Source organism: Schistocerca americana, chromosome 10 (assembly GCF_021461395.2).
Source record: "Schistocerca americana isolate TAMUIC-IGC-003095 chromosome 10, iqSchAmer2.1, whole genome shotgun sequence".
Lineage (NCBI taxonomy): Eukaryota > Metazoa > Arthropoda > Insecta > Orthoptera > Acrididae > Schistocerca > Schistocerca americana.
In genome coordinates, this window is record NC_060128.1 from 142,324,744 (window position 1) to 142,342,411 (window position 17,668).

The window sequence follows — 17,668 nt, forward strand, 5'->3', positions numbered from 1 at the left end:
GGTTCCCCGCGAGCACGCAGAAGTACATAACACGACGTGCATGGACTCGACTAATGTGTGAAGTAGTGCTGGAGATAACTGACACATCAATCCTGCAGGGCTGTCCATAAACCCGTAAGAGTGCGAGGGGATGGAGATCTGTTCTGAACACCACGTTCCAAGGCATCCCAGACGTGCTCAATAATGTCCACTACTGGGGAGACTGATGACAAGTAGAAAAGTGTATGAACTCAGAAGAGTGTTCCTGGAGCCACTCTGTAGCAATTCTGGACGTGTGGGGCGTCGCATTGTCCTGCTGGAATTGCCCGAGTCCGTCGCAATGCACGATAGACATGAATGGATGCAGATGATCAGACAGGATGCTAACGTACGTATCACCTGTCAGTCTTATCTGGACGTATCAGGGGTGCTATATCACTCCAACTGCACACGCCCCACACCGTTATAGAGCCTCCACCAGCTTGAACAGTCCCCAGGTGGCATGCAGGTTTCATAGATTCTTGTGGTTGTCCACATACGCGTACACGACTATCCACTCATACAATTTGAAACGAGACTCGTCCCATCATATTTCCAGTCATCAACAGTTCAGTGTCGGTGCTGACGGACCCAAGCGAGGCGTAAAGCTTTCTACTGTGCAGTCATCAAAGGTACACGAGTGGACCTTCTGGTCCGAAAGCCCGTATCTATGATGTTTCGTTAAACGGTTCGCACGCTGATAACTGGTGATGGCCCAGCATTGAAACCTGTAGCAATTTGCAGAAGGTTCGTCGTTGGTCCCATTCTTGCAGGATCTTTTTGCGGCTGCAGCGATGTCGGAGATTTGATGTTTTACCAGATTCCTGATATTCACGGTACACTCGTTAAATGGTCGTACGGGAATATGCCCACTTCATCGGTACCTCGGAGATGCTGTGTCCCATCGCTCGTGCGCCGACTGTAACACCACGTTCAAACTGACTTAAATCTTGATAATCTGTCATTGTAGCAGCAGTAACCGATGTAACAACTGCGCCAGGCATTTGTCTTATGTAGGCGTTCCCGACCACAACGCCATATTCTGACTGTTTACATACCTCTGTATTTGAATACGCATGCCTGTACCAGTTTCTTTGGCATTTCAGTGTACATTGCCCTGTTAGCCGTCAAGGTGTCCTGTAGTGCAGCTAACTGCCCTCCCCGGGTTTGATTCCCGGCGGGGTCAGGGATTTTCTCTGCCTCGTGATGGCTGGGTGTTGTGTGCTGTCCTTAGGTTAGTTAGGTTTAATTAGTTCTAAGTTCTAGGGGACTGATGACCATAGATGTTAAGTCCCATAGTGCTCAGAGCCATTTGAACCAATTGCCCTCGACCAATAGTGGCAGCTAGTTAGCACGACATCACCCCGCGAGTCGCTAGAGCGACAAGTTCCGCAGCTGGTTGGGGTCGGCTAATATAGAGAGCCTGTATAGGGAGTGGCCATAGGTGAAGTTGCCCGTGATTGGTTGATTAGCTTCGGCGCCATTTTTCTGCCAAACGTCTCCCGCGCTTCCTATGTTCGCCGTACTTTTGAGTTCAATTGATGTTCAGAGGACTTTTGGAAACGATTAAAAGGTGTTTGAATTATTGAGAGACTTGTTATGCGTTGTGCATGCATGTTCAGTGTAGTTGTATATAGTTTTTAGTACGTAATTAGCGTTTGCTATCTTAAATACGAGTTCAAATAATGAAGCGTTCTGTGAGGAAGTCGGTAGGCCTACATGTTTGAAGTAAGTAGGCCAATTACAACTTGCTGCATTTTTAAGCTCTTACTTCTTTAACAGATCGTGCATAGTGATAGCACCACAAGCTTTTCTCAAGCCAATGTCTGACAGTCCTTGCTGGAAATGGAAAGTTCCTGTAATTGTTGTGCCATGCTCATTTCACTTCGTAGCGTCAAACATTATTTCGTTCCGAATCAGAACACTAGGCATTATTTTGGTTTCAGTATTATTGTCTGACTGCTGACGCAGGCAAGTTGTAAGCGCGTTTTAAGCAGTTGTCGTGGTTGCTGAAACATTATTCGTAGTAAATAATTGTAGGTACTCTTGAAGACAGTTTTTAATAGGCCTACTTACTGTGGGGTAGAAGGGATACGGTAGTTTTCTTGTTATATTTGGTCGTTATTACAGTAGCCTACATTTAACATTACCTGTGTTCATTATATATATATATATATATATATATATATATATATATATATATATATATATATATACACTCCTGGAAATTGAAATAAGAACACCGTGAATTCATTGTCCCAGGAAGGGGAAACTTTATTGACACATTCCTGGGGTCAGATACATCACATGATCACACTGACAGAACCACAGGCACATAGACACAGGCAACAGAGCATGCACAATGTCGGCACTAGTACAGTGTATATCCACCTTTCGCAGCAATGCAGGCTGCTATTCTACCATGGAGACGATCATAGAGATGCTCGATGTAGTCCTGTGGAACGGCTTGCCATGCCATTTCCACCTGGCGCCGCAGTTGGACCAGCGTTCGTGCTGGACGTGCAGACCGCGTGAGACGACGCTTCATCCAGTCCCAAACATGCTCAATGGGGGACAGATCCGGAGATTTTGCTGGCCAGGGTAGTTGACTTACACCTTCTAGAGCACGTTGGGTGGCACGGGATACATGCGGACGTGCATTGTCCTGTTGGAACAGCAAGTTCCCTTGCCGGTCTAGGAATGGTAGAACGATGGGTTCGATGACGGTTTGGATGTACCGTGCACTATTCAGTGTCCCCTCGACGATCACCAGTGGTGTACGGCCAGTGTAGGAGATCGCTCCCCACACCATGATGCCGGGTGTTGGCCCTGTGTGCCTCGGTCGTATGCAGTCCTGATTGTGGCGCTCACCTGCACGAGGCTAAACACGCATACGACCATCATTGGCACCAAGGCAGAAGCGACTCTCATCGCTGAAGACGACACGTCTCCATTCGTCCCTCCATTCACGCCTGTCGCGACACCACTGGAGGCGGGCTGCACGATGTTGGGGCGTGAGCGGAAGACGGCCAAACGGTGTGCAGGACCGTAGCCCAGCTTCATGGAGACGGTTGCGAATGGTCCTCGCCGATACCCCAGGAGCAACAGTGTCCCTAATTTGCTGGGAAGTGGCGGTGCGGTCCCCTACGGCACTGCGTAGGATCCTACGGCCTTGGCGTGCATCCGTGCGTCGCTGCGATCCGGTCCCAGGTCGACGGGCACGTGCACCTTCCGCCGACCACTGGCGACAACATCGATGTACTGTGGAGACCTCACGCCCCACGTGTTGAGCAATTCGGCGGCACGTCCACCCGGCCTCCCGCATGCCCACTATACGCCCTCGCTCAAAGTCCGTCAACTGCACATACGGTTCACGTCCACGCTGTCGCGGCATGCTACCAGTGTTAAAGACTGCGATGGAGCTCAGTATGCCACGGCAAACTGGCTGACACTGACGGCGGCGATGCGCAGATGCTGCGCAGCTAGCGCCATTCGACCGCCAACACCGCGGTTCCTGGTGTGTCCGCTGTGCCGTGCGTGTGATCATTGCTTGTACAGCCCTCTCGCAGTGTCAGGAGCAAGTATGGTGGGTCTGACACACCGGTGTCAATGTGTTCTTTTTTCCATTTCCAGGAGTGTATATATATATATATATATATATATATATATATATATATATATATATATATATTTCGAACTTTTAGAATGTCACAAGTAAACAACTGCTTAAGACTTTCTTTCATATATATATATAATATATATGTATATATGAAAGAAAGTCGTAAGCAGTTGTTTACTTGTGACATGCTAAAAGTTCGAAGACGTGACAAGAAGTGCTAATACGTCTAACACTTTTTGCATGTCACAAGCAAAAAACTGCTTACGACTCTCATTCATCTGACGTAATACAGGTACGTTAAATCTTCAGCGTCATGCACTTCCGATGCAAAACAAATGCTATACTCTATAATTTTTTTATTTACGTTACTTTCAAAAAATGGTTCAAATGGCTCTGAGCACTATGCGACTTAACTTCTGAGGTCATCAGTCGCCTAGAACTTAGAACTACTTAAACCTAACTAACCTAAGGACATCACACACATCCATGCCCGAGGCAGGATTCGAACCTGCGACCGTAGCGTTCGCTCGGTTCCAGACTGTGGCGCCTAGAACCGCACGGCCACTCCGGCCGGCTCGTTACTTTCATTGGAATACGCCTAGTAAACGAACTTTAAAGGAGATAAATGCAAGTAACGAATAATTTTTACAGCCACTGTATCAAATTTTCCTGTGCTGTACCTAGTAGGCTACTATCAGTATATTATAGCTGTAAACAAAGATTTTTAACGAATGATTTCACCATATTGTCTTGTGCTTTTGATTCGGTGAGTGTGTACTCCACTACTGGCCATTCAAAAGTCCCGCCCTCAGTTTGGCAGAAAAATCGCCGCCGTATCGTCCGGTTGGCCACTCTCTCCCTATACAGGCTCTACATCTACATCTACATCTACATGACTACTCTGCAATTCACATTTCAGTGCTTGGCAGAGGGTTCATCGAACCACAATCATACTATCTCTCTACCATTCCACTCCCAAACAGCGCGCGGGAGAAACGAACACCTAAACCTTTCTGTTCGAACTCTGATTTCTCTTATTTTATTTTGATGATCATTTCTGCCTATGTAGGTTGGGCTCGACAAAACATTTTCGCATTCGGAAGAGAAAGTTGGTGACTGAAATTTCGTAAATAGATCTCGCCGCGACGAAAAACGTCTTTGCTTTAATGACTTCCATCCCAACTCGCGTATCATATCTGCCACACTCTCTCCCCTATTACGTGATAATACAAAACGAGCTGCCCTTTTTTGCACCCTTTCGATGTCCCACCTGGTAAGGATCCCACACTGCGCAGCAATATTCTAACAGAGGACGAACGAGTGTGGTGTAAGCTGTCTCTTTAGTGGACTTGTTGCATCTTCTAAGTGTCCTGCCAATGAAACGCAACCTTTGGCTCGCCTTCCCCACAATATTATCTATGTGGTCTTTCCAGCTGATGTTGTTCGTAATTTTAACACCCAGGTACTTAGTTGAATTGACAGCCTTGAGAATTGTACTATTTATCGAGTAATCGAATTCCAGCGGATTTCTTTTGGAACTCATGTGGATCACCTCACGCTTTCGTTATTTAGGGTCAACTGCCACCTGCCACACCATACAGCAATCTTTTCTAAATCGCTTTGCAACTGATACTGGTCTTCGGATGACCTTACTACACGGTAAATTACAGCATCATCTGCGAACAACCTAAGAGAACTGCTCAGATTGTCACCCAGGTCTTTTATATATATCAGGAACAGCAGAGGTCCCAGGACGCTTCCCTGTGGAACACCTGATATCACTTCAGTTTTACCCGATGATTTGCCGTCTATTACTACGAACGGCGACCTTCCTGACAGGAAATCACGAATCCAGTCGCACAACTGAGACGATACCCCATAGGCCCGCAGCTTGATTAGAAGTCGCTTGTGAGGAACGGTGTCAAAAGCTTTCCGGAAATCTAGACATACGGAATCAACTTGGACTCTCTAGGCTAATAGCGACAGCTACACCGTCGCGCACGAATGCGCCGCGTCCGCTGCTGCAGGTTAGTTGGCACGTGCCAGCTTTCCTGGACGGCGGAGGCCGTGTGCGAAAGCGAAAGCCGAGAGCTGCTGCGGCAGAGCGAGACTAACGAATGCGTGCCGGATGGGCGGGAAACCAGCGGTTCCTCACTCCAGGGGGCCACTGCCGATGCTGAAGGGCAGTGGGCCGAGGGCCAGCAAAGAACTACAGCTGATCTTCCGCGCGCTTTCTCTCTCTCCTCCCTAGCACTCTTCCCACCTCCAACTCACCCTATACAGGGTGGTCCATTGACAGTGACCGGGCCAAATATCTCATGAAATAAGCGTCAAACGAAAAAACTACAAAGAACGAAACTCGTCTAACTTGACGGGGGAAACCAGATGGCGCTATGGTTGGCCCGCTAGACGGCGCTGCCATAGGTCAGACGGACATCAACTGCGTTTTTTAAATAGAAACACCCATTTTTTATTACATATTCGTGTAGTACTGTAGCGGGACTTTGAATTTCGCCGCGCTACACTCGTTCCCTCAGATATAAATTATACCGTCACAGCGGTATGAGCGCTCGATGGCAGAGAAAATATTAAAATTGTAACTTTTTTTGTTTTCTATCCGTCTATTGTCTCTTGAGAGCGGAAGCTTAATTCAGGCGTAAAAACTTATTAGCTAGTCTTGGTCTGATTAAGACGAAAAAACTTAGTAACGTGTAGACATATTGCGGAAGTTGTTACGAAATTCGGAGGATGGAAGAAGAAACGTAAAATAAATTGCATTCAGTGTCAAGATGATTTTGATTTGTATAAATTAGTGATTCCTGGACGATTGCAAGATTTCGGAGCAGCTACTACTTTTCATGCAGAAATGAAGTAGGAGATTTTTGAAGACCTGGACGCCGAACGAAAGAAAATATGTTAACATTGTAAAGGATGAACTCTAATCTACACCATTTCCCCCTGTTAATAACATTTTGTTATTCTCTGTTCTTTGTCAAATAATTATTGTAGTGGAAAATGACTTTTGCTCAGAAACACCACAAGGACGATCCCAGCACTAGCTTTTCCGAATCACGAAGTCCGATAACTTTTCTGTAATACGAAGTCCGATTTGCATTTCATTCTTTCCCTTTTTCACGGTCATTAACGATTTTAAAATCCCTTTTTTATTTATTCACCATGTCTTCCCACAATCTCTTTCTTTTCTTCTCTTCTCTTTTTCTTTTTTATTAACCACTACAGTACGTAAAGAAATATGAATCTTTTAGTTGGACCACTTTTTTCGCTTTGTGATCGATGGCGCTGTAATAGTCACAAACATATGGCTCACAATTTTAGACGAACAGTTGGTAACAGGTAGGCTTTTTAAACTAAAATATAGAACGTAGGTTCTTTCGAACATTTTGTTTCCGTTGTTCCAATGTGATACATATACCTTTGTGAGCCCGCATCTCGTGGTCGTGCGGTAGCGTTGTCGCTTCCCACGCCCGGGTTCCCGGGTTCGATTCCCGGCGGGGTCAGGGATTTTCTCTGCCTCGTGATGGCTGGGTGTTGTGTGATGTCCTTAGGTTAGTTAGGTTTAAGTAGTTCTAAGTTCTAGGGGACTGATGACCATAGATGTTAAGTCCCATAGTGCTCAGAGCCATTTGAACCATTTGAACCTTTGTGAACTTATCATTTCTGAAAACGCATGCTGTTACAGCGTGATTACCTGTAAATACCACATTAATGCAATAAATGCTCAAAATTATGTCCGTCAACCTCAATGCATTTGGCAATACCTGTAACGACATTCCTCTAAACAGCGAGTAGTTCGCCTTCCGTAAGCTTTGTTTACACACGAAACAAGGCTAAAGTATTAAATTTAAAAAGTTATTGTGATTCAGCAATATACGACTACTAGGGCGCGTAGCACACAGCACTAGCTTCTCTGCATCAGGAATCAAACACTTTTAATATCCCAATAAAGATTCTCTGATTACCTTGACGGATTTTTATTTAGAAACTGACAACTAAAGTACATAAAAATATTAATGTTAGTACGACAAAATGTTATTTCCTCATTATATCTGAAAATACAGTAAGCATATTTTTCACAGTTTTACTATCTGTTTTTAGTGTACTGCACAAATATGAAACCGTTGTACCAAGGCACCCAACTCCTCAAGCGATTTCTCTGGGTTTTATTCATCATCATAAAAGCGTAGCATGAAATGTTCTTCCTGTTGTTCAAGGCACAGGCTTTGGTCTTCTGCGGTGCTTCCTTATTGCAGCTACATTCTGCTTCACACTCCTCCTTCTTCTTCATCTTCATCCTCTTGCATTGTCTCTTGTGAATGTTATAGTATAGGTCTTTGCCAAATGTAGATCCAGTACTACATCTATAAAATGTATCGCCTTATTATTGCGGTGAATTAAACAATCACTTATTTGATAGAGTGAGGTATATTAGCGTATTACACCATGTTCTAGGCACATTCTACCTGAAAATTATCAAAACCATGCAGAAGCTATCTTCATTTCACGAAGCCCTGCTGAAACGGGGGTAAACAGCTTTCTTCAACCAAATGCTGAAACTTAAATATCTTCAACATTTCGCGGCCCTGTCAGCAACTGTGTAAATATTAATTTTAATTTTAATAATGAACAGCTTCCGTTTCACCGTTTGCCTAGAATTTACCTAGGTTTCAGTCGGGATAACCCAACCTTCTTCAGAATAACAGTAACTACCGTCTTTCCGTAGTGGACATCGTCAAGCTAATACTACAAATCCATAAATTATCGTTAGACTGTAAAAACTTATCTGGCACTGCCTCGGCCCCACTTCACGACCGCGATGCGGCAGCCACGAGTGCTGTACTGGAACTGAAGCTGTTAATTATTGAAATTGAATGCTGAAACCTATTGCGGCCTTACAGAAACGAAAAGTGACGCACGGAAGGTACGTAGTGAGAAGTACACGCTGTACTTAGGCACAGCGAGTGTAGTTAATTCCCTGTGCCAGAAAAAAATAAAAGTTCGGAGTAACACATACGCGACATAAGGACTGGAGAGAAAATGGTTCAAAAGGCTCTAAGCACTGAGGGACTTAACATCTGAGGTCACCAGTGTTGTGTCTAGACAAGACAGCCTAGACACAATGAGAGGAAGCCGAAAGGCACGCGCTTAAACTAACGCAGACTGGCGTGAGGTCTGAAACAGGATACGTAATGAATGCTATAAAGAAAAGTACGTAGCTTCTGGAATACGTAACTTTAATCCACATTTGTAGAACATCGCTCTTGATGATACATTAACAGAATCTCAAAATCAATTGAATAAGGCGCCTTGCTAGGTCGTAGCAATTGTAGCTGAAGGCTATGCTAACTATCGTCTCGGCAAATGAGAGCGTAGTTGTCAGTGAACCTTCCTTGCAAAGTCGGCTGTGCAACTCGGGGCGAGTGCCAGTACGTCTCTCTAGACCTGCCGTGTGGTGGCGCTCGGTCTGCAATTACTGACAGTGGCGACACGCGGGTCCGGCGTATACTAACGGACCGCGGCCGATTTAAATGCTACCACCTAGCAAGTATGGTGTCTGGAGGTGACACCACAACCAGTCCCCTAGAACGTAGAACTACTTAAACCTAACTAACCTAAGGACATCACACACATCCACGCCCGAGGCAGGATTCGAACCTGCGACCGTAGCAGCATCGCGGTTCCAGACTGAAGCGCCTAGAACCGCTCGGCCACAGCGGTCGGCCCATACGGCTCGATATGCACGAGCGATTACGTGGAATATGATTGTTTTCATAGCAGGACCCCTTTGGTTGTCATCCACGGCATCCTTACAGCACAGATGTACGGCGACGATATTCTGCGACCCGTTTTGTTGCCATTCATGGCAAGCCACCCTGGGCTTACATTTCAGCAAGATAACGCTCGCCCGCACACTGTGAGAGTTTCTACCGCCTGTCTTCGTGCTTGCCAATCCTACCTTGGCCAGCAAGGTCGGCGGATCTCTCACCAGCTGAGAACGTTCGGAGCATTATGGGCAGGGCACTCCAGCGAGCTCGGGATTTTGACGATCTAACGCGTCAACTGAACACTATTTGGCACGATATCCCTCAGGAGGACCTCCATCAATAAGTGCCGAGCCGAATAACTACTTATGTAAGCATCAGAACTGAATCAGCGCGTCATTTACCATTCTGAAACTGTCTCTCCTGAATGAATCATACACTTTTTCTGAAAAGTGTCATCATTTGTTTGCCTGTACGTGTCCATCACGTCTGCTGCGTTCCGTCTCATTCGGACAATTCTTTCGTCGTGTGTCACGCGTTTGGACCCACAGTGTGTTAACGTACACTTTCTACTGTGTTAGTTTTCCCTGCTGATTATGTGAGGCCGGCCGCGGTGGCCGAGCGGTTCTAGGCGCATCAGTCCGGAACCGCGCGACTGCTACGGTCGCAGGTTCGAATCCTGCGTCGGGCATGGATGTGTGTGATGTCCTTAGGTTAGTTAGGTTTAAGCAGTTCTAAGTTCTAGGGGACTGATGACCTCAGATGTTAAGTCCCATAGTGCTCAGAGCCATTTGAACCATTTTGATTATGGTAGACCCTGAAATGTAAGCTACAAGAAGTAGGAGTGAAGGCTCCAGTACCCATCGGTACTTCGCCCTTGAGCGTCCACCTTTCTCTAGGCAGCCTACGGCGCTAACAGTGGGCGCAGGTACGGGGCAGGTTTATGGGCAGTAAGACCGGAGCGGAAACAGCTGTTAGCTGCTCACTTTCACAGGGGTCTGCTGTCGTAACGACTCCGTTGTCCGGAGAGGACATAAACGTAATGAATCGGGGAGAGTTTCTTCACTTTCGCAACTAGCTGTGGTACGTCTTTCTCCGCTATAAAATCGGAAGCATCAGTACAATCAATAGCCAAGGCCACGAAACCATGTTTCGGTGTCTGGGGAGGAAATCTAGCAGCTGTTGTTATTGCTAACAAAATAATAATCGACTGTGATCACGTTATTCTATTTTGCAATTTATAGCTGGTTTCCACCCTTACTCATTTTACATTTGGAAAATCAAGATAGTTTCAGGGCTTAGTTCGGTATGACATGCGTAGAAGTGCTGAAGCGCACCGTATTAGTCACCATTGTTTAGTCTGTCACATTAGAAGTTCTTATTTTTCATCTTGTGGTGCAGAATTAACAAAAATAGGAGATGAATAAATAGCGATTGTCTAATGTAGTAAACTATAGCAAAGGATAATAATGTATTTTAATTGTCATTCCAAAAAAACTCATCTTGCAAGTCTTGAAAATTGTAACGTGCTAGGCAATGTAAACAGTAAACAATCTGTTTTGTTCATTTGGGCCTGCAGCAAAATATCGGGTAGATAATGACAATACTATAAAGAAGGCGCAGAATAGTAAGAATTAAGTGAACAATCTATAGTTGGTGACTATCTTTTTCGATTTTCATTTCCATTTTCAAATAACCTGCGAATACACTGTTGGTGAGATCATTTACGCACATAATACGCCTTCCACATTAGATTAATTACATATTGGTGCTTAAATCTAGGTGAACTCGGCGTCCATATTACGTCGAGGGTAAACTCTCACATAACAATTAGTGTTGTTTTTTTGGCAAAATTGCGTAATTGTAATATCTGCTACACCTTGAATATGTTTTGACAATAATTTAATAGTTCTCTTACTATCATGTTATATGCAAAAAAAAAGTATATCCAAATAGACAACGATGATGTTATTTGATGATGGCTGGATTTCGACGCCTACCTTTGGTTGTTGTGTGCTCTTTGTATTTTATTTTATCCATTTTTGTGTTCCAGTATCCCAGTAAAGCTTTTGAGGTAGTACTTGTGTTTAAAATCTGTGCGTTCGGTTACGAATTCTTTTGGTTATTTTCTCGTCAGTCTACAATTTTGTAATTATAAACTATCCACAAGAAATATTAATCGAACTTTAAAAACTCAAGTTCTACCTAAAAAGCTTTGCTGAGAGCCAGAACAGGAAAAGGGATGAAATCAAAAACAAATAACACGCAACAACCAATGACAGCCTGCGTCGAAACCCAACCAGTGGCAAATAAGATCATCGCTGTCTATTTGCATATACTTTGCATGCGTTTATCATCATAGTAAGAGAACTGTCAAATTGTTGTCAAAACATGATGGACGTATTACAGGTACTACAATTACGTAATTTTACCAACAAATGAGAGCTGACAGTTACGTGAGAGTTCAGTACAGGTCTAATAAGGACCTCAAGTTGACCTAGACGTAAGTTCCAGTATGCAATCAAGCAAATATGGACGGCGCGTTATGTACATAAATGATCTCACCAACACTGTATTCGAAAGCTACCTGAAAATGACAATGAAAGACGAAATGGATCGGTCGTGAAATGAAGACTGATAACTACATTGGAGCAATCCTGGACCTTCTTAATAACAATAGATAATTATCTGATGCACAGTGAACAGTAGGCAGCGGCTCCGCACTCGAGATTTTAGCGTCTCGCCTTGTGAAACGTTACCTGTTGTGGTACGCAGAATTATGAACCTAAAGTAATTGAGCAACAAGTTTATCCTACTCGTAGAGTTGTCCCGGTCTCCCCTGTATCCAAATGGCGTTTTCTATCAAGGAAGAGCCCCTCATTCTTATGACGTCCTATGTAAAAAGAGTGTAAATAATGTGCAATTATCAGCTATTTGTGTGTGACCTGAAAAACACAACGCTTCTATTACGCATGCTTGTGGTAAGGGATAACTTCCGAGTTCCACCGAAGCGAGCACGTTACGTCAACAAGTTTGACGGAGTGGATGAGTTTGCAAGAGGGAATGACGTTTCACCTTTTCACTACCATGATTCAGTATATCAACTCAGTACTTCCGCAGACAACCGTCTGTCATTCCTTACATATAGGTGGTACACCTACTTATCAGTAATCCTGCTCACAAAATCCGGGGTGGCCGAGCGGTTCTAGGCACTTCAGTCTGGAACCACGCGACCGCTACGCTCGCAGGTTCGAATCCTGCCTCGGGCGTCGATGTGTGTGATGTCCTTAGGTTAGTTAGGTTTAAGTATTTCTAAGTTCTAGGGGGCTGATGACCACAGAAGTTAAGTCCCATAATGCTCAGAGCCATTTGAACCTGCTCACAAAAACAGTCAAAACAAAATGATAGAGAACTCCCACACTAGGAAAAGAAATACTGTTTCACTTTGAGAGACACAAAATTATTTGCTGTGACATAGATTTCCTTCTCTAATAACAATCTCTCTCTCTCTCTCTCTCTCTCTCTCTCTCTCTCTCTCTCTCTCTCTCTCTCTCTTTATCTTTGTGTCGCATATTGTCCTCTATTCTCATGATTTGACAAATTTCCTTCATTTTAAAATCCTTCTCCGTAAAATATTTTTTATCAATTTGTCAAGCGTGCACTAGAGCACTCGTGTATAGGGTGATTCGTTTGCCCCAAACGCTGTCGTTTTATGCAACCCGCAATGACAGAGCTGGCCTTCGTAAACCTTGAGCGAGATTTTCATATTCTCTCGCTCGCTACGTACAAAATATTAGTCCTACAGAAAAAAATGAACGGGACATTTTTCTAAGAAGTTTAATGTGGTTAAGTTTTGGCCAGAAGCTAAGGTTCCGATTTATTCAAGAAAAACGTAAAATAGTGACCATCAAACCACCCCCACTTCCACACTCAACTCTCACAGGTCAGGATTTTTAGTATATTGTTCATGACACTCCCTCCTATCACTGTACAAAAATTTTCAACTGCACGAACCATTCCCGATATTTGACCTTTATGGTCACATCCCCATGAGGGTAATGAAAGAAAAACGACTTTTGTAAACGTTACGCTAAAACTAATTATGTAGACAACCAGATCTTACAAGCCCAGTAGTCTAGAAGTCAGAAGACCTAACGAATTAAACGATGTAATTGTTTATTTTATGCTGTTAAAATTCGCAAAATTGTTAGCTAAAATTTACAGAGAAGGTCAGTTTTACAATTCGTAAATGCTCGACTAAGACGGTGGCATCAATGAAAACGAAAAAAAGATCGAATGTGGGAAATAATTCTAGCAGTCGCAAATTTTTTTACGCTGGTAGAAGAAAGTGCCATGAACAACATACTAGAAATACTGTCCGATGCCGGCCGCGGTGGCCGAGCGGTTCTAGGCGCTCAGTCCGGAACCGCGCGACTGCTACGGTCGCAGGTTCGAATCCTGCCTCGGGCATGGATGTGTGTGATGTCCTTAGGTTAGTTAGGTTTAAGTAGTTCTAAGTTCTAGGGGACTGATGACCACAGATGTTAAGTCCCATAGTGCTCAGAGTCATTTGAACCAGCCATTTTGAACTGTCCGATGGGCGCTGAATGTGGGAGTGAGGGTACGTTTGAATGTCACTTTTGTACGTTTCTCTTGAAAAACTCGAAAACTACGGCCTCTAGTGAAAAATTATCCAAGCACAAAATTTAACTACAACAAAATTTACTACAAAAAATCCTCCTAATTTTTTTTTTTTTTTTTAGGATTAATAGTTTGCGCGAAGCGAGCAAAAGAATCTGAAAATACCACGCGTGGTTTGAAGGCCAGCTACATCACTGTGGGTTGGATGAAACGGCAGCGATAGGGGCAGCTACGCTACGTGATCAAAAGTGTCCGGGCACCCCCAGAAACCTACATTTTTCATATTAGGTGCATTGTGCTGCCACCTACTGCCAGGTACTCCATATCAGCGACCTAGCTAGTTATTAGACATCGTGAGTGAGCAGAATGGGTCGCTCCGTGGAACACACAGACTCCGAATGTGGTCAGAAGTTTGAGTGTCACTTGTGTCATACGTCTGTACGCGAGATTTCCACACTCCTCATGCCTATGTCCACTGTTTCCGACGTCATAGTGAAACGGAAACATGAAGGGACTGTTGAGTGACAGAGACCGCCAACAGTTGAAGAGAGTCGTAATGTGTAATTGCAGACATCTATCCAGACCATCACACAGAAATTCCAAACTGCATCAGGATCCACTGCAGGTACTATGACAGTTAGGCGGGAGGTGGGAAAAGTTAGATTTCGTGGTTGAGCGGCTGCTCATAAGCCACACATGACGCCGGTAAATGCCAGACGACACCTCGCTTGGTGTAAGGAGCGTAAAAATTGGAGGATTGAACCGTGGAAAAACGTTGTGTGGAGTGACGAATCACAGTACACAATGTGGCGATCCGATGGCAGGGTGTGGGTATGGAGAATGCCCAGTGAACGTCATCTGCCAGCTTGTGTAGTGCCAACAGTAAAGTTCGAAGAAGGTGGTGTTATGGTGTGGTCGTGTTTTTCATGCAGGGTATTGTTGTTTTGCGTGGCACTACCACAGCACCGTCCTACATTGATGTTGTAAGCACCATCTTGCTACCCAATGTTGAAGAACAATTCGGGGATAGCGATTGTATCTTTCAACACAATCGATCACCTGTTCATAATGCACGGCCTGTGGCAGAGTAGTTACACGACAATAACATCCCTGTAATGGACTGGAATGCACAGAGTCCTAACCTGAATCCTATAGAACACCTTGGGATGTTTTCGAACGCCGACTTCGTGCCAGACCTCACCGACCGACATCCAGTGCAGCTCTTCGTGAAGAATGGGCTGCCATTCCCCAAGAAAGTGGGGGAGTGGAAGCTGTCATCAAGGCTAAGGGTGGGCCAACACCATACTGAATTCCAAGCATTCCGATGGAGGGCGCCACTGGCTTGTAAGTCATTTTCAGCCAGGTGGCCGGATACTTTTGATCACATAGTGTATGTTGATAAACAATGTACATCTCGAAACGCCAGTTTCTTGTGGATGTGTTGTTGAACGAATAGTGAGGATTATTTTGCACTCTCCTTGCTATGTTTACCAAAACAACGTTTCGTACGAGTGCATTTTGAAAGTTGCAGTTGATTTTAGTATTTTTTCCGTAGAGGGACGGAGTACCTTGTATTCGAAGAAATTCATTTTACCACTGCAAGCCTCTTTTATTTTGTATAAGGAAAATGTAACAGCCCAAATAGCAGTTCACTTTCGTTTTACTTTAGGCAACCAGTTACGGTTGTAATATTCATCATGAGACCAAAACTCCGGAACACATTAGGAGCTGGTAGCGGCAGCTGCTGTGTAAAACCGTGAGCTATACATCATCACTTGCTGAAATACATACATGACATTTCATCACTTTGTGTATAGTTCAGAGACTTTAACTAATATCTGTCTAACTTCTGTAGTAATGTGTGTTTACAGGGGGACAATTACTGAACTATATGAAATAAAATCGTCATAACTTCTGAACGGTTTGCGTTAGGACGCTGAAGCTGCACGGTTGGTCGCAGGGCATGATGGGAATTAGTTCACATGATTGAAATGGCTCTGAGCACTATGGGTCATCAGTCTCCAAGAACTTAAAACTACTTAAACCTAACTAACCTAAGGATATCACACGCATCCATGCCCCAGGCAGGATTCGAACCTGCGAACGTAGCAGTCGCACGGTTCCGGACTGAAGAGCCTACAACCGCTTGGCCACACCGGCCGGCCGGCTATGGTGATAAGGACAACACCCAGTCCGTGAGCGGAGAAAATCTCCGACTCAGCCGGGAATCGAACCCGGGCCGTTAGGTATGACATTCCGTCACGCTGACCACTCAGCTACCAGGGGCGGGCCGAATTAGTGTGCTCATGCATCGTTTGGTTTGGCAACGAAGCCCACTTTCATTTGGATGGATTCGTCAATAAGCAGAATTGGCGCATTTACGGGAGAGAATCTGCATTTCGCGATCGAGAAGTCTGTTCACTGTCAACAGATGTCTGTGCGGTGTGGAATGTCCAGTCACGGAATGATCAGCGTGATATTCTTTGACGGTACGGTGACTAACAATTGAACAGTTCGACGACGTTTGCAGCAGCGTGGACTATCAGCTCGGACACCATGGCTGCGGTTACCCCAGACGCTGCATCACAGACAGGAGCGCCTGCGATGGTGTACTCAACGACGAACCTGGGTGCACGAATGGTAAAACGTCATTTTTTCTGATGAATCCAGGGTCTGTTTACAGCATCATGATGGTCGCATCCGTGTTTGGCGACATCGCGGAGAACTCAACATTGGAAGAGTTTATTCGTCATCGCCATACTGGCGTATCACCCGGCGTGATGGTATGGGGTGCCATTGGTTACACCTCTCGGTCACATCTTGTTCGCGTTGACGGCATTTTGAACAGTGGACGTTACATTTCAGATGTGTTACGACCTGCGGCTCTACCCATCATTCGATACCTGCGAAACCCTACATTTTAGCAGGATAATGCACGACCGCATGTTGCAGGTCCTGAACGGGCCTTTCTGGATAGAGAAAAATTTCGACCTGTTCTGGCCAGGAGAATGAAAAAGTCTGATCAATGGTGGCCGAGCAACTGGCTCGTCACAATACGCCAGTCACTACTGTTGATGAACTGTGGTATCGTGTTGAAGCTGCATGGGCAGCTCTACCTGTACACGCCATGCAAGCTCTGTTTGACTCAATGCCCTGGCGTATCAAGGCCGTTATTACGGCCAGAGGTGGTTGTTCTGGGTACTGATTTCTCAGGATCTATGCACCCAAATTGCGTGAAAATGTAATCACATGTCAGTTGTAGTATAATATATTTGTTCAATGAATACCCGATTATCATCTACATTTCTTCTTGGTGTAGCAACTTTAATGGCAAGTAGTGTATATGCTTTGACTTTGTAGCGTCGTTGGATGACGTTCCGGACATGGGTTCCTATTTAGAATGTGAGCTACTAAGTCCCTTCTACAAGTTTTAGAAGTGTGTAACACGAATTGTGAAATGCAGCATACGTAGAGAACATGAGCGCTCCTATGACACTTCCCCAGGGCTCTGCTGACAATACCTGTGTCTGCGATGTATACTCGCACATCAACGACAAAGTACTGGTTGTCTTAGCTAAAACTCCTTAGACTACTTTCAAGGTCGGCTCCG